A 22,462-nucleotide genomic window follows, 5' to 3' on the forward strand; every position below is an offset into this window, starting at 1 on the left:
TTTATATGAGTTTTAAAGGACATAATGATCAAAGATTATAATGGTTAAGAATATGTGTGAGGGTATTTAAGGAGAAAACAAGCTTTATGTCTGATGTGTAACATAGCTATGAATCAGAGATGAGCAATTGATCAGAAAGATCTTGTAGTGGTTCTATTTGAAGCATCTTCTCTGAGCATTTGATTCTCTGAAGAAACCGAACAATAACTTAAATTGTTCCAACAATATAAAGCTAGCAGCCAACGTTTCTCTGCCATTGGAAGCAAGGTTGCGGAAATCTTAGCGACATGGGTTGATTAATAAAATTTCCTACCATGAGAAGAGTGAAGTTTTGACGCAGTCTAAAGGATGCCATGTAGAATAAAACTCAAGTTCATATGGGTGGGAGAGGTTTACTGTGATGAGGGGATGATTATTATTATGTTTTGAATCTATTTCCACGATTATTGTTAGAGTTGTTAGGAGGGTGGTAAACAGGTGCATGAAGCAGTCGCAAAGATCGATGGATGCGACTTGCTTATTGAGAGAAACAACAGATTATACTATTGTCTTGCAAACACGGATAGAGGTACTACAACCTTTAGGGAATAATTCTCATGCGCATACCCAACACGTGGTTTGAAATTATGTTTTGTGCTTAAAAAATATGGTTTGCTTCTATGGCCCTTGGAGCTACTGGAGGATACATATGTCTGTCAATGGTTGTGCAACCCCCATTTCTCTATAGTCGCTTATCCCTATACTACTGCCTTACGACGTTTCCCCTCCAACATGTAGTGCAATTGCTAGTAAATAAGTTATTATACGTGCTGAAAGGGTTATATTGTTTTTGTTTTTAGTAAAAAAAATGCATGACTTTCAATTAGTTTTGATATTTATAAATAGATTTTATAAAGTTCATTATTTGAAAAACATTAATATTTTGAAAAAAAAAATGAATTTCTATTTTTTGGTTCATTTACATGAAATGATTAATTTCATGGTGTTTAATTGTCAAAAAAAACTTGTATGTAAACAAGTGCCATAACATTTAATAAAGAGTACACCTATCAAATCTAAATATGAAAAGGAATTGTCAATGTATGAAGTACCAAAGCAAGTGTCATAACATTTAATAAAGAGTACACATATCAAATCTAAATATTTATATTTAGTAATTTATTTGTACACCTCACTTTTTTAATATTTATTTTTACTCTATAAATTTACTAATAAAAATGCACAAGACAATAAATATAGTTGATGATGATGATGATGATGATGGTTAACGTCCACTGAGACCAAATTGGTCTATTGGACCTACAATTTTCTTAATTTTTATTTGTCTGGCTCCTCGTCTTTCTTGGCGAGATTGGTGTTGTAGCTTTCTTTCTTTTCTCTACGGTCTTCCAACTTCCTTTGTCTTGCATCTCCTTCATCTCTTCTGGTTCTTGGGACATTGGTGTCTTAGCTTCGCGATCTATAGTCGGAGAAGTTTGGTTTAGGAGATCTGATTTGCTGTTAAATGAAGATTTATTTTATGCGGTATTCAAATCCTCATAACTGTTGATTTGTTGGGGCGGGCTTTCTCCTTGCTTGCTTTGAGAGTTGTTTCCTTCTTCCTTGATTTCTTGTGACTCATAGTTTTCTCTAGAATATTCTTCTTTGATGACAGTGTAGTGTTCTTTTTGTGCTCCTTCCCACCATGTAGATCTGTGGTGGTTTTTTCTAGCAAAATTTTTCTCAGAGGCTTTTGGGCAATTTTTGGCTAGATGCCCCGTCTCAAAGCACGATCGACATCTGAAGAGGACACTTTCATAATCAAGCTTCTGGTTCCACACATAGTCTTTACTTGTTAGGTTTATTTCAGCTGGGAATCCGGCGCTGAAATCCATTTCCACACAGATGCGTGCATAGGTGGTTCTGACATATTCCTCTGTTTCTGGGCACCTGCAGTAAAATTTTCCAATTGCATTTCCGATGGCTTTTAGCGAGGAGAGATTCCAGAGATGCAAGGGTAGGCTTGGCAATCTCACCCAAACTGGTGCTGAGGTTATCACTGCTGTAGAGGGATCGAATGATGGGTTATTCATATAGTATGTTATATTATATTACTTTTATGTTGATAGTTTTTTATTTTTTAATTAATAATTGGATAATAAATTTAATATAAAATAATAATTTACAATATTTATTTAAATTAATTTATTTGGATAAACTATTTAGATTTTTTTTAAATATAATTTATTTATAATTACTTTATTTAGACAATGTTTAATCTATTTATTTTTTATGTTTTTATATGAAAAATATTGATGTTGCATTTTTAATTTTATATATTTTTAGTTTTTAATAAAATTTTTACATAATAATAATAATTTAATTTTAAAATATATAAATATATAAGACTATTTAAAATTGGAATATATATAGTTTTGGAGGTTTTTTTTTTTTAAGAGAGAAAATCCATATATGGCCGCAGCCCTCATGATTACAATATGGCCGAAGCCCGTCAGAATACGGCCGAAGCCAGAATACAATACGGCCGAAGCCGGCAGATACGGCCGAAGCCAAGCAGAATACGGTCGAGCCGTCACAATTGCCGAAGGGGTGACCTCCGCAGGGTTCGAACTCGGCTGGGGGAGCGAAAGCCATCCGCCCCAGCGGTCTAATCATGCACGCTGAAGGTTTTAACTCTATAAACATTTAAATTAATTTAAAGTAGCTATCAATTACATGGTTTTAGAAATTTTTAATTCTAAATATTTAAATTAATCTAAATTAACTAATAATTATTTTTTACATTAAAAAACCACTAATCCACATTACTAAAAAAACCAGTAGTAATCCACAATACTATAGTTTCAATTATTAATTGACTTAATAATATTTAAAATTACTTATTTTATATTAAATATTAATGTGCTGTATAATTTTTTTGTAGAATATTGTTCTCTTCTTTACCGTGAACAATGAAACATTGAATTGACATCGATTTTAAGTCATAATTGAATATCATACATAAACAAATCCATGGATTTTCTACTTAAAAAACAACTCTAATAAAAAATTATAATAAACAAATTTGAATTTAGATGATATAAATAGATGAAGGTAAATTGAACCTTACGCCCAGGTTGCGTGCTCAAAATATATCTTCGGTAGCCGGCTTTAAATCGTACTTCTGGACAAGACGTAACTGAAAACCTGGTAAAACCTTAAACCGGAAAATTTCGAAGTCAAGTTATTGGGGCACCGCGACCAGCGCCATTTGTCGGCTGCCTACCCTGTATTTAGCGTACCAAAAACGATCGGCGATTGCCGTACCTGCCGTCACAGGCCCAGCCAAGCCGGAATGAATGAGTAGGCCGATCAATTAAATGCAATTTGCACATTACCGGCGGCAGCCGCCGAGATCCAGATGTGGTGCTGCTTAGTAAGCGAATTTTCCAGAGCAGTCACGGGTGGCTCTTCAATTTGCATCTGGTCTTCTAGCATTCGGCTTACTGCACTGGCATCCGGTCTCATGGCAGGATCCTCCTGTATACACCAAAGTGCCACCATAACAACTTTCTTCGCTTCATCCTCCTCCGGTAATCCATGCACCTCCAAACGAGTATCCACGATTTCCATTAACTTCTCCTCCTGAAACCTCCGAATGGTCGCAGCAGCAAGATAGCAGTCTTCCACCGGAGCCGAGAGATCTACACACCGGCGCCCGGACACGATCTCCAGCAACACGATGCCCAAACTGTAGACATCGCTCTTGCTGCTGACACCCGTTTCCATAAGCCATTCGGGCGCGATGTAGCCCGGAGTGCCTCTCATCCCGGTCGGAACTCGGCTATGCTCATCAGTTTGGTCGATGAGTTTCGACAGCCCGAAGTCCGATAGCTTGGCCCTGAACTTGTCGTTGAGGAGAATGTTCTCGGGTTTTACATCGAGATGCACAATGCATTCGCGGCACTCTTCGTGTAAGAACGCCAGCCCGCGAGCAATGTCTACGGCGATCCTCATCCGGGTACTCTAACTCAGATGCCTAGCGGTGTCTGCGGAGAAAAGCCAGCCATCCAGAGAGCGGTTCACCATGTATTCATAGACGAGCAGGTGGTGGGATTCTTCGGCGCAGAATCCCTGAAGTTGGACGAGGTTGACATGGCTTAGGCTTCCCAGCGTGGCTATCTCCGTTCGGAATTCGCCGTAGCCCTGGAAAGCGTCCTCCAATTGCTTCACGGCTACCATGGTTCCGTCCCCAAGGACTCCCTCATACACAGACCCGAAGCCACCAGATCCGAGCTTCCGACTGAAATCTCGCGTGATTGCCTTCAGTTCGTCGAAGGTGAATCTGGGTGGCAGCACGGACAGCGTCTTTAAGAATGCTTCGTCCCCATTGAGCGCCGCCGTCTCTCTCATCCGCTGCTTCTTTGGCAGCAGGGTAAAGAGAAAATACAAAATTATTATAAACAACAGACCAGCCCCCAAACTGATGCCAACGATGTTCCCTGTCTGCTTCCAGAAATAAGACCTCCAAGTTTTTGGCTGGGCTGAATCATCCATGACCTTGATGAACGCTACCTGGGTTCGATCCTAGATGGTTCTCATAGACAAAATCTCTTCGTAACGCAAACAAGATCCAGAGGATTGCCAATAAAACTCAGCTATGCAATAGTAGTTGGACAAGCAGAGGCTCTTGCATTCATCCAGGCTTGCTTGAGGCAGACACAAATACCTGCTTGAAAAATAATCGATTCCTCGTAGCTGCACCAATACCGTAAGGGCCGCAGTAGTTGGGAAAGAAACATATACCATTGAAGAAATCGACGAAGAAATTCTTTACCACAGTCAATCTCGACGGCATCCGCAAATAAAGCTTTCTGTTCCCGCTGGGCTCCATTCTGATATACCGGAAGCTTTCTGGAAATCGGAGGAATCCGTGAAAGAGAACCCATAGGGGCGCAGGGTTCGTTGGATCGGAGGGTCCAGTTTCAAGGTCAATGGTTGATGTTGGGCGCTTATCTTTGCATTGACATGAACTGCTTCATGACAAGGACTGCTTCCGGTTTTCCTATTGTACTTTTGTGTTCCATTTTTCTACGATCGTTACTCGAACAGCAATCCGCAGCGACAATCCATAGTTTGAGTGAGTGGACCGTTCCAGAATCAGAGTAACCTCAATTGTACTTGTATAATTATAACTAAAATAATTATACGTTGAATAAACATTTGTTACGTTGATCATTGTTAAAATTGTAAAAGTCAAATTACATGTTCCATATTTTTTAATTTTCTAAGGTAATTGGATTAAAACTGTGCTAAACAAATTAATTTTTAATCCTAAATTTAATATAATTTAAATATTGTACGGGCTCTTCCAAAAGATTAATTTAATCATATATTTAAATATATAACTTTAAACACTAGATTCAATTATATATTAAAATATTTATTTTAAATTTAAAATTCTCAAAATTCCAAAAAGAAAAGAAAGATCACGCCCTCATCTCCGTCGTCATCTTTTAGCACCAAATTTCTATCCTACTGACAACCAGTTTTGCAGTCCATGGCATTGGCCTCTTCTGGTTACCCGACCAGAGGACCATTTTGTTGTATAGAAGTTTACAATTGCCAAGAGTAAAAGCTTTGCATCCAGGGAATGGAATTTAAGGCCGAATTGACCTCGTTGCTGTCGAGGATCATTCCAGAGGCAATGCTGGTTGCAACGGCTCTGAAATTAGCAGCTAGCAAAAAATTATACTGTAATTTTAATATTAACATTTCAAAAATTTTAAACATTATATTAATTTATATAAAAATATAATTTAAATAATAAAATATTTTAATATCACCCAAAATAGTCTCATGATTTCGGTGAGAAGCCCAAGAAAATCGCCTTAGGCGCCGCCGAGATATTCCCATCATTTCGGTGAAAAGGCCCAAGAAAATCGCCTTAGGCACCGCCGAGAAGCACAGCGCAGCGCATTGATCTTCCTCTAAGCAAATGCATAAATACAGCCTTTATAGTTCATATCCTACATTGACCATGGGTCATGGGTATTTTTTTCATGGTTTTCGAACTTGAGCGGGTAAAGCGGGCACGTATCTATTGCAGCACGCCTCTATATATTTTAAGAATACAAATAAACGTATCTGATGTACCTTTATGTATATTTTTAATGCTCCCCATGCCATATTAAATTTTGAGTTTTGTATGAAACTTTTTTTTTGTTTGTGCGATAAGGGTATCTATATTTATGAAGGTATATATATTTTATTTTGTTTTGTTTTGCACTTGTAATTTTTTAGGAGGAAACACATACTCTTAATCATCAAGCTCACTTAAACTATATCGATTAGAATTATTAAGTTGTGAAATTTACATAATTCAATCATATTATTGAATTAATTTATACATTTTAAATAATACAAAATTGTGATTTTGTTAAAAAAACTAATGCCAATACTCTTATGGGGTGATGATCAAAGAGGGGCAGGGGAGGAGTAGGAGCTTCTTCCATCCCACGTGGCCAAGGACTAGGGAACATGGCAACACACCCCATGAATGTTTTTAATTAGAAGACGCTATAGTAAAAGAGTGGTCGTTATCCACTGCCATACCATGAAGTCAATAGTATTGGAACTGGTAACAAGAGTTACGATATCACCCATGGCACTAAGCCTGCAACAGTATGTGGAGCTTGCTCTTGAGGCGAGATGCTAGCAAGGGTTTGCGAAGTTGGAGAACACAAGATTTGAGGTTGTTTCAAGATGGCAGTATACCCAACTTGACTAAGACGTGGTTTCAGTTGCAAGAAAGTTAACTGCAAAGATGGGAGTGCAAGATATATCATTGTTTCCATCTTTCCCTGCTGCCACGACTGTGAATTGGGAATGTTGTTTTGCAATTCAGAATTGGTTTTAGTTCGTTGTATCTATTCTCTTGCAAGTTGGCCAGCACCTAGTCTACGCTAAGGCTCGATTTTACAATTTTACTTTTATCTCTTTCCTTCCCCATACTGTTCTTTCTACTCTTTCCCACCTCTATTCACGTCAGTTTTTACTTTCTTTCCTAACCTCAGACCGCTACTCTTGTCCTTAAGCCTCCCTTCTCCTTAGTCTTGTTGCCTCTCATTCCCTTTGTCTAGATTTTTTTGTTGTATACTTTGTTTTCCATGTGTGCTCTTCATAAGCTATTGTTCTAATGTCTCTGGTGATCTTTTTCTTATTGGTGCTTGCCTTATTTCTTCCCCTTCCTCTTGTGCTAACATTTCAGGGGTACCACTTAGAAGGGTCCATTGGTTGTGGCATCATTTTGTTAAGAACTTGAACAACGTGGCACCTCTCTTATTGACCTGACTCCCTTACCATGCCTTGGCCTCTACTTGAGTTTTACTAGTTGTCTAACCATTCTCTCATGCCTCGTCAGAGGGCACGAGTTCAAAGGGGTGCCGCCTATTCCTAGGAGTGGGCCCACAGGGGAAATACATGCATGCACCATCGACTAGAGGAATTTTCATTGTGCTATCATGAACTTACATTAGGTCACCTTTAGGAAGAACTCACATGTGTTGAGGGGGGAGCTTCTTCACAGAGACATCCCCTCTTAGACATCAAGGTTTCCACTGAATGGATAGATCAAATACCAGACTAATTACATGATGTTGTTTTTCCACGGCACTAGAGAATCTAGGTTAGGGTCTTATAATCATTATCACTACCAACTCAAATGATACAACACACTACTTTGAACAATGGAATATGTATAAATTATGATGTAGATTTGCAACTTCTCATGAAATTTTAATCAAAATCACAAGACACAAGCTTACTCTACTGCTCTGCAGAAAGTAATTCACAATTTGGAACATCAATCACAAACATGAAATGATAAATAACACACATGCACACAGTGTTTTTCCCGGGGAAAGCAATCTGCTAAAAACCCCAATGCCTACTTGCATTAATTTGATGAATATAGATGTATTACAATAACTTTGCTCAACTAAGCACAACCTGCAAGTGAAAAACCTATCTCTCTACTCATTGAGAAGTTCTAACCCAGACTAAGTCAATTTCAGCCTCTGCTTGAGCCCCTATTTCTTGTGCACTTCCTTGAGAAATTAAGCCCCTACAATTTTGGAATTTCTCTAAAATGGATTTCGCAATTCCCAAGGTTGAACATTAGACTACATGCAACACATGCACACTCTAGAATAGTCTAGAACTCATGTTACACTGCCTTCGAATCTCCACCTCAACTGGGTAACTTGAATTCTTTACATGAATTAGCTATTTTGGGTTGATTGATCAATTAACTGGATGATCACTGAGTTAGACTGAAGTCACACTACACAATTGACCTTCCACTAGTTCCTCCAATAGTTGGAACTAGTTTAACTGAACACAACTTAATGTAACTGAATTAGATTGCTACAAATTAGAAATCACTCATGCTTAAATGAACTCAATCCCTCCAACTCGAATTAACTGAGTTAACTGAGTGACAAGAGCCATGTCACCTCAGTTAACAACCTCCAAGATTTTTGCTGATGTGAAAATTCGAACTATCTCTAGTTTCACTAAGGGAAAGTCAAACTAAGATTTCCTTACTACATTTTTCAACAAAATATAAACAATATTCAATCAACTAGTGCAGAAAATAGACAACTTTTTACAATTTTCAACAACCCAACTTCGTTATATTAACAAACTATAATACAACTTCCTAGGGCTCTCGTACCAGGGATAATGATCCTCGCACATCTACTCATACAAGAATACAAACTAGGGCTTGTTATCAAAAACTATGACAACGAAATTGCCCTGAAAAAGATACACTGATTGTCTAGCTTATGTAGTCAACAATCACAGTTTCCTTAATCGTACCATTAACACACCTGCTAGTCCTTTTGCTCCCAATCTGCAATTGTACCTTGATCAATAGTCATGCTCCTTTAGGTCACTGAACACGACTCACCAATCTTCCCTCTAGTTGATCATTTGTCCATCAATGACTCAACACATAGGGACTCATGTTGAGTTGTTCACAACTCTGTTTGCGAACAACTCTAAATTTCCCATTGTTGCTCCTCAACTCCTTTAGCACTTCTTCCCACTATCTCCTTCATGCACTAATCCAATGCAGAAAAACTTTGGGCATGGAGGGTTTACCACCATGACTGTTAAAGGTCCTTCTCCAACTATCAACTTAGGGTTGATCTAATTGCTCACTTAGATGTCCTTTTTCCTTCAAGGCATCAACACTTAGGGATTTTTTATTGCTTAAAATTTGACATGATAAATTGGAATTATAAATTTAAGCTCTGAAATTTACATAATTTAATCATATTATTAAATCAATTTATACATTTAAAAATAGATTTTAAATAATATAAAATTATGATTTTGTCAAAAAAATTATTGCAATACTTGGATGGGGTGACAATCAAGGAGGGGGGAGGGGTAGGGGTTTCTGCTATCCCACCTAGCAAAGGACTGGGGAATTTGGCAACATGCCCCCATGATTGATTTTAATTGCAAGACACTACAGGAGAAGTGTGGTCATTATCGCCTGCCATAACATCAAGTCACTAGTATTAGAACTGGTAACAAGAGTTATGATATCACTTGTGGCACTAAGCTTGCAATAATATGCAAAGCTTGTTCTTGAGGTGACATCGTTGCGCAGGTTTGTGAGGTTGGAGAACACAAGGTTTGAGGTTATTTTGGGATGGAGGTATACCCAACTTGACCAAGACGTAGTTTCAATTACAAGAAAATTCCCTACAAAGATGGGAGTTCAACATACATCGAAAGTTGTTTCCATCTTTGCACTATTGCAATGACTTGGAATTGGGAATGTTGTTTTGCAATTCAGAATTGGTTTCATTTTGTTGTATATACTCTCTTGAAGGTTGGCATGCACCTGGTCTGTACTAAGGCTCGAGTTTACAACTTTTCTTTTATCTCTTTCCTTCCCCAAACCATTCTTGGTTCTCTTCCCCCTTTTATTCACGTCAGTTTCTACTTTCTTTCCTATCCTCCCTCTGCTTCTCCTATCCTTAGGCCTAGGCTTCTCCTTAGTCATGTTTCCTCTCATTACCTTCCTCTAGAATTTTTTGTTATATGTTATGTTTTCCATGTGAACTCTTCATACGCTATCTGATCCGAATTGGGTCCATGAGAACTATCAGAGTTCTATGGCTATTTCAAAACATGACAGACTTCAAGAAATCGTACAACTATCAGAAATAACCTCTGAATAATGGTAATTTGTAGCCAGCATGGAGCAACGAGGACCTTCGGTCAAAGCGCGCTGACCGTTGGCCCATGGGGACTGTGCATGGCACAAAAATGGCAGTTGGGAAGCTCAGATCAGAGAACAGAGGTTGTTTCTGATGCGCGATTAGTGCAAAAGCTGGGAAAAACCCCTCGAGAAGATAAAGCCCCGAGCGCTCGGTCACAAGGGAGGCCAGAAAACTATGGGAAAAGTGTTAAAACTGAAGGTGGGTCCCGCGCTCCAATACCGGTAGAATATCGGAGGTGTTTCGGGCGGTAAGTGGGTTTGGCAGAGGACCAAGCGATGCCATACATTGAATGACATGTGTCTGATGGATGAGAGAGAAAAATGCTCTCATCACAGGCTAACAGTCGAGCAAGTCACCCGTGCGATAAAAGCGATGACCGTAGGATCTGGGAGCTCCAGATCGAACATCGAAGATTGCACTCGATGGATGACCGGAACCGAGGGAGAAATAAGTCACGACGCATAAAGATTTGAAGTCCGATTTGACCATTGAGCTGGCAGATGAATTATTTCACAAAGTAACCGAAATAACAACTGTTCGAGGAAGAGTTGGCACTCAGTTCGTAAGAAGACAAGTGGCCACCTCTCTGTGAAACATTACACAATGGCGATGATGCAGAAGCAAGGAATTCCAAGCGAGCAACGGCAGGGGATCTGAAGAGACGGAAGAGGAAGTGAACAATCAAGGGACAGATTGGCTTTAAGCCACGAATAGACAGAGAACAGAGACAAGTGAGACAAGGAGACAGAATAGAGAGCAGAAAGCGAGAAGCAGAGAACAGAGAAGTCGAGCTGACCTGCAGAGCTAAGGCAGCCTCGATGAGACAGAACCAGGATTGAGAGGTTCAAGCAATCCTTGTGAGGGTATCTGTCGGGAACTGAGTGCCAAATTGGACTCATCCCATTAAGACCAGTTTGAGGTCGAGACATGGTAAGGGGGAGTCTGTGTACTCTTGTGGCTTGGGGAATCCAAGAACCACCCTACTAAGCATCATCTGTTTAGGAGACTCAAATTGAGCTCCTCATTGTAACAAACTCTGCTTAAAGACATAATAGAAAAGGCCACCACTGAAAGCTAGACCATGAGACGTAGCCCAGGAGGATTGGGTGAACTCCTTATTAAATTTTTGTGTTTTTGTATTTGCTTACTGTGTTTCTCTTACTGTTTTCCAGTGTCTGTGTATTTTACAATCTTATCGATCCGTTTCCTAAGATAACATAGACACACACACCAGCACATGAGTCTATAATACCTACATTAATTAATTAACTGAGATCATTCATAAGGTGATTTCAGATCAAGTGGTATTAGAGCTCTAGGTTGTTAAGGTTAGACAAGTTTGCGTTGGATTTAGCTGTTGAATGCTAACTAGATCAAAGCTCAAATTAGGAGAAGGAGAGTTGGTCAAAACTAATCCTGAAATTGGGAGAGTCTATCCTCAGAAGACAATGTCAGAGGAAGGTTCTGTGGGGCTAAACCCTCAATTCATAGATAGTTTCTTAGCCATAAGATCCATGGTAGAGGAAATGTATAAGGACTTTAGAAAACATAAAGATGAAGATTCATCAGGCTCCAAACAAGATAAAGGAGAAGAAGAATCTCTCCTTCATGACCACTCAAAAGGCAAAGGGAAAGAAGAAAGCTTTCTCACACCTCCTAATAGCCCTGAACATAAAAATAAGACATCTTTGATTAAACTAGATGTTAAATTTGATTTACCAATATATGATGGAGAGTTGAATGCAGAAAAGCTAGACAATTAGATTAGACAAATTGATGTTTATTGCAGAGTGTAGAGTATTGACTCAGACAAGAGAAAGATTCAGCTGGCTAGCCTACGCCTTGGAGGCACTGCCTTGGTTTCGTGGGAAGGCAGGACCCAAGCTGACATGAAGAGACATGGTAAGACCATTTTTGTCTGGAGTGAATTTGTTTCTGCAATCAAAAAGAAGTTCTATCCACTAGCCTACATGTAGCAAGCCATGATGAGATAGCAAACTCTTTGTCAGTTGAAAGGGCAAAGTGTACAAGGTTACACCCAAGAATTTAGTAAGAGAGCATTGACTCTAGGAATCTCATTAGACTCACTTGAGACTCTATTGAAGTACATCGATGGTCTACACAGCTACATGAGGCACACTATCCTCATGTTTAATCCCACTAGTATAGATTAGGTATCTATTCAAGCTACACATCTAGAAGCTAAAGGAAAGAATGGAAACCCAGAAGTTGGGGGATCATCCCAACCCACTGCAAGCAAGAATAAGGAGAAAAGAAAACAGGAATGGAAAGCAAGGAAGGTGTTGTGGCCACCAACAACCCCCCTCCTTATTTAGTATTAGCAATAACACTAGATAAGAGGGGACCCTTAGTAAAAAATTCAAAAAAATCAATTAAAACTCATGTATTATACTCCTTAAGAAAATATCGCATCGCGCGAAGAAGATAGGACATTTCCTTGTGAGTAGAATGATAAATTGCGAGAATGCGACACGAAATCCATTGCATCGCATGCATTAAGAAATGCTCATAAACAAAAACTTTAAGAAATCGTTGACGACCGATATGCGACATCGCATATCGCAACATCGCAAAAAACAACACATAACTATTTAACAAATTGTAACAATTTGCGATAATGCGATAATGTGATCGGCAATCTTGCGATCACGCAAGACAACAATCTGCGATGCTGCGATAAATGCGATCGACTAACCCTGCGATAACACATCTTGATAAAATGCGATAACGCGATGATGCGATGTTGCGACGCGAATCGCATAGATCGTCCATCGCAGATTTTCCCCGACTCAACATTCAAGAAAAATTGAATACACGCATTAATGAAAATTAATGAATGTACGCCAAGTGTTAATGAAAGACAGTTTTGTGTTTTTCGAAGAGTTAATTCACGTCAGGTGGCATGCTTTTGTACATCCGTAGTGCTCAGAGCTTTCTTGTCAATTTTTATTATCATTACGCTCTCCTTATGTGTGAACTGCAGAAAGGAAAGACAGAAACAATATGAAGCAATGTGCAGGGAGCGATTAAGGAAAAAGGTAAAGCTCCAATGCTCGGAAGCAGAGAAGAAAAGCCCTCATGAACGGATACCGTATGCAACAGAGCCGCAAATTTCAGAGCGCTGCTGAGCTATTCATTACAGATCTATCAGTCAGAGCCATGGTTCAATGAATGGTTGAACAATGTTGATATCAACAGGCGATTTAACGCTCAAGGGTAGAAGTTCACAAAAGCAGTATGTTTGCAAAATTTTAAAGCTTATACCCGGTGAAGGAAAGGCGCTAAAGGCGAAAAACGCACCAGAAAGGCCCGGATCAAAGAACAGAGGTAGTTTTCGATGCGCGATGAGAAAATTGCTCAAAAAGCAAAGTCCTTAACTGCTTAGTCACTTGTAAGCCCGAAAACGCAAGAAAGCAAAGGCAGAGACAATTTAAGGGTTAACCAAGTGGAATTTGGGTTATTACTGAGCATACACAGTAAATCCACATAGCCAAAGATGATTCTAAAGCATATCTGCTATTTTGCTGGAAAAAATGGTGCCAGCGCTTGCCATTTCTATTTACTTAGCTCAACCAAAAGCGGAAGACAGTCAGCCGACTCTACCCAGGAAAATACTGAATGCTCGCAACATTAAGGAGCAAATGCAGAAATAGTTAGATATTAGATTTAATTTTTAGAAATACTTTTTCTTAGAAAAAGGGCAGTCATTTAAACCGTATCCTGAATATGTGTAATTAAGTTATTTATTTAGTAGTATTTAAACCCTTCTCATGCATTTAGAGAAGGGTCCATAAATTTATCAAAAACTTGTCCTCATAACATGCACTTTTGCACCCTCCGAGGAGGTTTTGGTGAATGAATGGATCAAGATTTGTTGATGTTTGCATTTGATATCTGCTACTAATGTTGCACTTCTGTACTCTTAGTAGATGTTAGAGCAAGGATAAATAAATCATTATTGCTTGAAGCTTATGAGTAGGACCAGTCATAAATGGTACTTTTATCTCTTGACCATTTCTGCTTATATGTTAAAGTGATATACAGTTTTTAGTTGTTTATATGTTTTTACATGAATTATTGAGTTACCATTTGGCACTTTTGTACGGTGGAGCTATTTATTTATGTTTAATGTATGAATAGCTTATTATGCGATATACTGTTCACAACTGTTTTGCCTAACTTTTTATGCAAAATAGTTCATCTTAATTGATTTCCTTTCTTATAATCGCTGAATGATCTTTATTACCAGTTGTTATTTGAAATCTCTTTAGATCGCATAATAGAAGAATTACATCCCGGGTTAGCATAGATTATATGTGTTGTTTTTATTAGATTACCATAACATAGAATTAGATTAAAGTTTGAATTATAATAGCTTAGATAGTTACTGTTAGATCAGCAACATCCAATTCTACACACACACACCCATAGATTGGGAAACTGGTCCCATTATCCCCAGCCGGACCCGCTATACCAAAATGATAAGGATCTACCAACCAAGGTCCGGACCGGGCGGGTATCCCCCTTGTTGTCGACCCGATTTTCGGGGCTTCAACATATTTGGCGCTAGAAGGAGGGCCTGAACTATGAATGGAAAGTAAATCCAAATCTGAATACCATTCTGAGAGTAAATCGCCCTCATCATCTCCCCCGACTTCCCCATTACATTTAAATCCAGAGTCAGAAGTCGCTCGAGTATCAACCACTGCTACACACCATGATATTTCAGACCAATCTACCATTGAACCTCCTGAAGTCGAATCCCTGATTCACAAACTTCAGTGATTTTCCATCTCCCCTCAGAGGTCTGATAAATCCCAAGGCAACGTGACTTCGCAGTGCAACCCTGCTCATCCCCTGACCAGGCTAAAGAGTGAAAAGTTTGGCGTTGATCCGACCGAATTACCTCTTCCCGCCAGGAAAAGAGCAAGGAAATCACCGTAAGAGTCTGAAAGTGAGACTCTTTCGTCCGCATCATCCATCTCAACTACTTCACTGCGAAGTCAACCGTCCACGCCTCCACTCTAGATCATCATTCATCCGTCCACTGGAACTCCCACAACCCCTCTTCAATCATCTACAATCATAGTATCCTCATCCTCCCAGCCACAGGCATCATCTTCCGCACTTTCCTCTGTTAGTAGTTCAACGATGGCCCAGTCTCCATGGAACAACCCTGGGGTAGTCTTAATGCCTGCACCCTTGAGTCAAATACCAACCCATCCTAAGAAATGGCTGCCCAAATTCAATCCCGAGGCAGGTATGGTAGCAGAAGAGCACATAAATAACTTCATGCTTTCCATTAATCTCAATGGGGTTACTAATGAAGATGCTGTTGTTCGGCTTTTTCCCTATACACTGCAAGGGACAGTCGGGTCATGGTACTTTTCATTACCCTCCGGATCCATTACAAGTTGGGATATCTTCCAGGACCAATTCCTAACCAAGTTTGGTGATGACAGATCAACGACAACGTTAATCAATGACCTATCCAATCTTAAAGCCAAAGCTAGAGAGCCTATTAAGGATTTCAATTTACGGTTCAACAAAATTTTCAACAAAATTCCTACTGCTTCTCAGCCCAGCGAAGAAGTACGATGCGAATGGTATATTACCACTCTGCCATCGAACATAGCCATCTTCGTGGACAGGGCAAATAAAACAACCTTAGCTGAAAACATGAAAGAGGCGATAGCAATAGAAAAATGAATAATAGCCCTGGAAAAGAGATCCGCGATAGAGGAACGTAAGTCCAAAAAAGTCACCTTCAAGGAAGACTCCAAGAAGAAATAGCCAAAATATCCTTTTGATTTGGAAGGATTGCAGAAAGTTCTAAATACCATGTCCAATGAGATGGTCAACATAAGAAAGCAAGTAGCAGAAACTTCTTCGAAAAAGCCCTTAAAAGAGGTCCTTCAATAGAGGCAAAGCCCCCCAATGCCATTTCAAATGCTAAATCCGAGGAAGAGGAAGAGGAAATTGCCACTGAAGGGCAGACCGATGACGAAGAAGTTGTGGAATTACAAGGAATGTGGGATTTCATCCTCCCACAAGAGGAAGATCAAGAAGTATTTCCAGTTAGCACACGAAGTAAAAATCAGCTTGATCCTCCCCAAACTACCCCTAAACAGAAGAGTGCAAGCTCTGCAACAAAAGATAAAGTCGCAATAAAGAAAACAACATCCAAAGCGACTCAAACTAGCCCAGTCCAAGCAGATGAAACCACTCCATCGAAAACACTGATAGTGTCGGATGAAATGGAGTACAATATTATTAATGACATGAAAAAGACTAGGGCTAATATCACCCTTTACGAACTGAGCAAATTGAAACATCAACAGAAGATAATGATGAAAGAATTACATGCCGTGCCAGTTGCACCTTTGCCTGCCACTGTACTTTCTCAAGCTTCCCACAACATGGGAAGACCTCCAATGAACGCGATCAGTAAGATTGATCCAAATGACATCGCCTTGATTAGAGGAAGATCAAGATCTCACACTCCCCTGTTTCTCCTTACTTATGAAATCTTCAATAAAAATGTGCACAATTGTTTAGTAGATTCCGGTGCTTCATCGAATATTTTACCCAAATCTATATGTTCCAAATTAAATGTTCAACCACAGAAATCCACAGTGCGCATGGTTCAGCTCGATCGATCTCAAGTCGAAGTGATTGGTGAACTAAATCAAGTAATCATAAGATTGTCATCCAACCCGAAGGTATGTCAGCTTATTGACATTCTAGTTGCTGACATCCCAGAATTCTATGGCTTAATCCTTAGCAGGGATTGGTCAGAAAAACTCCATGGATACTTTGCAACTGATTGGTCGCACATGTGGCTGCCCTACAACGATAAACCGAATCAAATAAAAGTTGAATGAGAGCTACACCAGAAGTACATAGTAACGGAGTTAGAGGGAGAAAATGAACTGGTAGCGTATAACAGCAGTATCATTGGCAATTACTCGGTAGATTCTTTCCTTGGTAATTTCAATGCTCATGCGTCACCTTATTTAGAAAATTTTGTTTTGTCCCAAGTTGAGAATTTTTCTCGAACTGATAGTTCGAAATGTATTAATTTTTTAGATAAACCTGTAAATACATCTTTGTTTTGGAAATTATTTTTTGATGGCTCTAGATCTAACGAAGGAGCAGGAGCAGGATGTGTTCTGATTAGTCCAGAAGGAGAAAATATCATGCTTACATGTAGACTCGAATTTGATTGTACAAACAATACAGTAGAATACGAGGCTTTGGTTCAAGGCCTGTACAAGGCAATCAGGTTAGATGTCAAGTATCTTCAAGTCTTTGGAGACTCTGAGATTGTGGTTAAGCAGGTACGTAACACTATACATTTCTTATCAGGTCACTTAAAACACTATCAATCTTTAGTACAAGATCTAACTGAGCATTTCATAGCGTTTAATATTTCTTCAATCCCCAGACTCCAAAACGCAAGTGCAGACCTTTTGGCTAACGTAGCTTCTAAGCCTATTCCCTTCGAAGATTTTAGTCCAGATAGATTCTCAATAGAATTAATCTTTAGACCGTCCATTCCTGACAACATCACAAATTGGAGAGTATTCAATGATGATCCAGATATCGTAAATTTCCTCACATTTGAAGGATCCTACTTCAATCCAATAATCGACGAAGACCAGCACGATCGACAATTGCAACAAAATAGCACTAATAATGCTATACCAAAGTCGGTGGTTAAGTTAGAAGACTTATACAATTTGAAAGATCGGTTTAAGAGGTCTACCAATTCAAAACTCTACAGTTCAACTTTGAACTACGAATTAGTAAACCTAGGGACCGATGCTAAACCACAAAACATTAATCTAGGCCTCGGCCTAGCCCCTGAAGAGAAACTAGCGTATATTCGTCTTTTGAGACAATATAAAAATGTTTTTGCCTGGAATTATGATGAGCTGAAAACATACGACACTTCTATCATCCAGCATACTATTCCTATGATTGATAACGAAAAATCGATCCAACAAAAACTGAGAAAAATCCACCCCAATTTAGAAAATCAGATAAAAACCAAGCTCAACAAGTTACTGAAAGCCAGGATAATCTTCCCCGTCAGACATTCCAAATGGGTCTCCAATATGGTACCCGTTAGAAAGAAAAACGGAGACATTAGGATTTGCATTGACTTTCGGAATCTTAACAAAGCCTGTCAAAAAGACAATTTTCCTCTTCCACCTATGGAGCAAATACTGCAAGCGGTGGCAGGTTCAGAACTAATGTCTTTCTTGGATGGATTTTCAGGGTACAATCAAGTGTTGGTACATCCTGATGATCAGTTGAAAACAACATTTAGAACTAAATGGGGCACATATGCATATCGGAAGATGCCATTTGGCTTGATTAATGCTGGTGCTACATTTCAGAGAGCCATGGACATCGCATTCAAAGGTTTAGTCAATAAATCTGTAGTAATTTATTTGGATGATATAACAGTGTACTCCAAGAAGCGAAGCGACCATCTCAAAGACTTGAAGCAAATCTTTCAACGGTGTCCAAGGTATGGAATTTCACTTAACCCAAAGAAATCTTTTTTCGCATTAAGTGAAGGGAAACTTCTAGGATTCATAGTGTCAAAGTCCGGTATTCACATTGATCCCGACAGAATCAAAGAAATTTCTGAAATATCCCTACCTGATAATAAAAAAGCCATGCAATCTTTCCTTGGTCAAATCAATTTTGTAAAGAGATTCGTTCCAGATTTTTCGCGAATCGTGTCTCCTTTGCAGACCATGATTAAAAAGAATTCAAATTTTAAATGGGGTCAAGATGAACATGAAGCATTCAACCTGATCAAGCAAGCTATTATTAATGCTCCATCTTTAGCAACTCCGAATTTTTCAGAATCTTTTATTTTATACACATTTGCCTCAGATAAGTCATATGCCGCGATACTAACTCAAGCGAATCAAGAAAAAGCGGAAGCTCCAATTGCGTTTTTTAGCTCAAATTTACAAGGTGCTGAACTCAATTATTCAGACGTGGAGAAACAGGCTTATGCTGTTTTCAAAGCGGTCAAATACTTCAGACCTTTCTTACTTAAAACCCATACTAAGATCATAGTACCGTTTCCAACGATAAGGAATCTTCTAGTGCAGAAGGATGTGGGTGAGAAAAGGGCCAATTGGGTTACTGCCTTACAGGAATACGACCTTGAGATCAAACCAGCAAACATTGTAAGAGGTCAAGGCTTCTGCAAAATGCTGGCCGGAGCATCGCAAATTTCTGAAACTCCATCTGAAGAGGTACAAATGGGTGAGGTAAGCCTAAATGAAGCAGAATCATTATATGCTGATATCATTTATTATCTTAGGAACGGGTATGCTCCTTCACACCTTGATCATACTAAGAAAAGAGCTCTAAGATTGAAAGCTAAACAATATCAGCTCATAAATGATATTCTTTTCAGGAAAAATTATGATTCTGTTCTTCTTAGGTGTCTTGAAAAAACTGAAGCTGAAAAAGTTTTGCAGGAACTCCATGATGGGCCAGCAGGCAGACACTATGCTGGAGATGCTACTGCACATAAAATCTTACGCGTAGGATATTACTGGCCCACGCTGTTCAAAGACTCGCACAGTTATGTGAGGAGATGTCAATTCTGCCAAACTACTGCTGGAAGACAAAAGAAGCCGTCCCTACCACTACAGCCGGTAAACATTGAGCAACCTTTCAGTCAGTGGGGCTTGGACATAATAGGTGAGATCATACCTCACTCTTCTAAGCAACATAGATACATCCTCACGGCAACAGATTATTTCACAAAATGGGTAGAAGCAGTTCCGCTCAAGACAGCTAATTCTGAAAATATTATAGAGTTCATTGATCAATTTATAATCACTAGGTTTGGATTTCCATCTGCTTTAATGTTTGACAATGAATCATACTTTTCTGGAAATGCAATCACTGATTTTGCACCTAAAAGAGGATTCAAACTTAAATATTCGGCCAATTACTATCCGCAAGGTAATGTGTTAGCTGAGTCAACAAATAAAAACCTAATTAGGATTACTAAAAGAGCAGTTGACCAGAATCAAAATAATTGGCACAAAGCTTTGGTATATGCTTTATGGGCAGATAAGATAACGCAAAAAGCTTCAATCGGCACTTCTCCCTTTAATTTAGTTTATGGGAAAGAAGTGGTTCTTCCAACTCACTTAGCCATTCCCTATTTGTCTTTAGTACAATACATTGATGAAGTACCCACTTCCTCCTTACAGCTGAGACAAATGGAAATAATTAAATTAGAAGAACAACGAGAACAAGCTAAGAAAACGCATGCTCATCATCAAGCGCTTGTAAAATCCTCTTTTGATTCAAACATAATGACCAGAAAAGATTTTCAGATGGGAGATTTAGTTTTAAAGTGGGATAAGGCTCATGAAGAAAAGGGAAAACACACAAAATTCCAAAAGATGTGGCTTGGTCCTTTTCAGATTGTTGAAGTCATAGGTCCATCAACATTTGTGTTACAGGATTTAGTAGGTAGGAGGGATCCTTTGCCTGTTAATGGACAAATTCTCAAGAAATATTTTCCATAGAAGATTATTCTTCTATTTTTTGTAGAATAGTTTTTCTTTTCATAATAAAACCAGTTGTGAGTGGTTACATTAGGTATTTACGAAAAAGACACCAATTCTCTTTCAGATTTTGAGCTTTTCGCTTGTATAAATAGCAAATATTTTGGAAAATTGGTCTTTATTATTGACAAATATAGTTAAAAACTTTAGCCTAGATATGATACGAGTTTCAACTTCAAGGAATTTGATGAAAGCAACCTTTAGTGAAGAAATTGTTTTATATCAGCGTAATGAAAGGTATCAATAACAAAATGAAGATTCTCTGTAGAACAGCTGTTTCCAAAAACTCTATTATTGTCGTCCAGAGCTATCTTAAGGAAACAATGACTTCCTCCCTGCTAGAGGAAGATCGCAGCTTTCAGAGGGATAATCCAAGGATAAACTATATCTTGAAGAATAAGAGGTCTCATCACGAGCCGACTTATCATGATCACAGATATCATAACTTGCTGACTTTGCATATACTGTCTACCACAACAGGGCAATGACTCAAGATTGTTGCAATCAAAAGACAAGGGGTCTCATCACGAGCCAACGTTTTCAGCAAAGTTATGAATCAAGTGAGTGACTGTGTCATAATTTGGCTATCAAACCAAGACATTGTTCTTTAAGAATAAAAAGAAAATCAAAGCAATAAGTGTAAATATGGGTTTTTCTTTGAAAGTTGTAGGTCACCTTAAGTAGGATACAGGATCATTGCTGGGTAACAGGTAACCCTGTCGAGGCTATAAACGCCTGCTGGCAGCAGAGGCTCTACCTACGACAAATGAGCATATTTAAAACTGGTTTACAGAGGAGACTTTATTTTATCTTTACAAGACCAAGTAATGGCTGATGTAAATACAAGGACTAGCCTAAGGAAGCAAATAATTAGAATGAAAAGAGGTTGAAACAAAATATCATTGATAATTTAAAAGCATAATGTACTCTATCTGTCCATAACAAAGTTTAATTTTCTAAAAAAAATTATGTTTTGGAAGTTTGAAAAATTCAATAGGAAAACAGAGATAACTGGTTCTTCCAAGTGAATCGCCAATTGTTGTGGCCACCAACAACCCCCCTCCTTATTTAGTATTAGCAATAACACTAGATAAGAGGGGACCCTTAGTAAAAAATTCAAAAAATTCAATTAAAACTCATGTATTATACTCCTTAAGAAAATATCGCATCGCGAGAAGAAGATAGGACATTTCCTTGTGAGTAGAATGATAAATTGCGAGAATGCGACGTGAAATCCATCGCATCGCATGCATTAAGAAACGCTCATAAACAAAAACTTTAAGAAATCGCCGATGGCCGATATGCGACATCACATATCACAACATCGCAAAAAACAACACATAACTATTTAACAAATTGTAACAATTTGCGATAATGCGATCGGCAATCTTGCGATCGCGCAAGACAGCAATCTGCGATTCTGCGATAAACGCGATCGGCTAACCCTGCGATAACACATCTTGATAAAACGCGATAACGCGATGATGCGATGCGAATCGCAGAGACCGTCCATCGCAGATTTTCCCCCGCTCAACATTC

General features: G+C 38.8%; 1 pseudogene; it reads right to left on the minus strand.

The window, feature by feature from the left end:
* Positions 1-3,088: 3,088 nt before the first annotated feature.
* Positions 3,089-6,645, minus strand: LOC149208238 (putative receptor-like protein kinase At5g20050; annotated as a pseudogene).
* Positions 6,646-22,462: the final 15,817 nt, after the last annotated feature.

This window comes from Pinus tabuliformis, chromosome 1_2 (assembly GCF_031772625.1).
Source record: "Pinus tabuliformis cultivar Carrire ecotype Pingquan chromosome 1_2, CPIR1, whole genome shotgun sequence".
In the NCBI taxonomy this organism is placed as follows: domain Eukaryota; kingdom Viridiplantae; phylum Streptophyta; class Pinopsida; order Pinales; family Pinaceae; genus Pinus; species Pinus tabuliformis.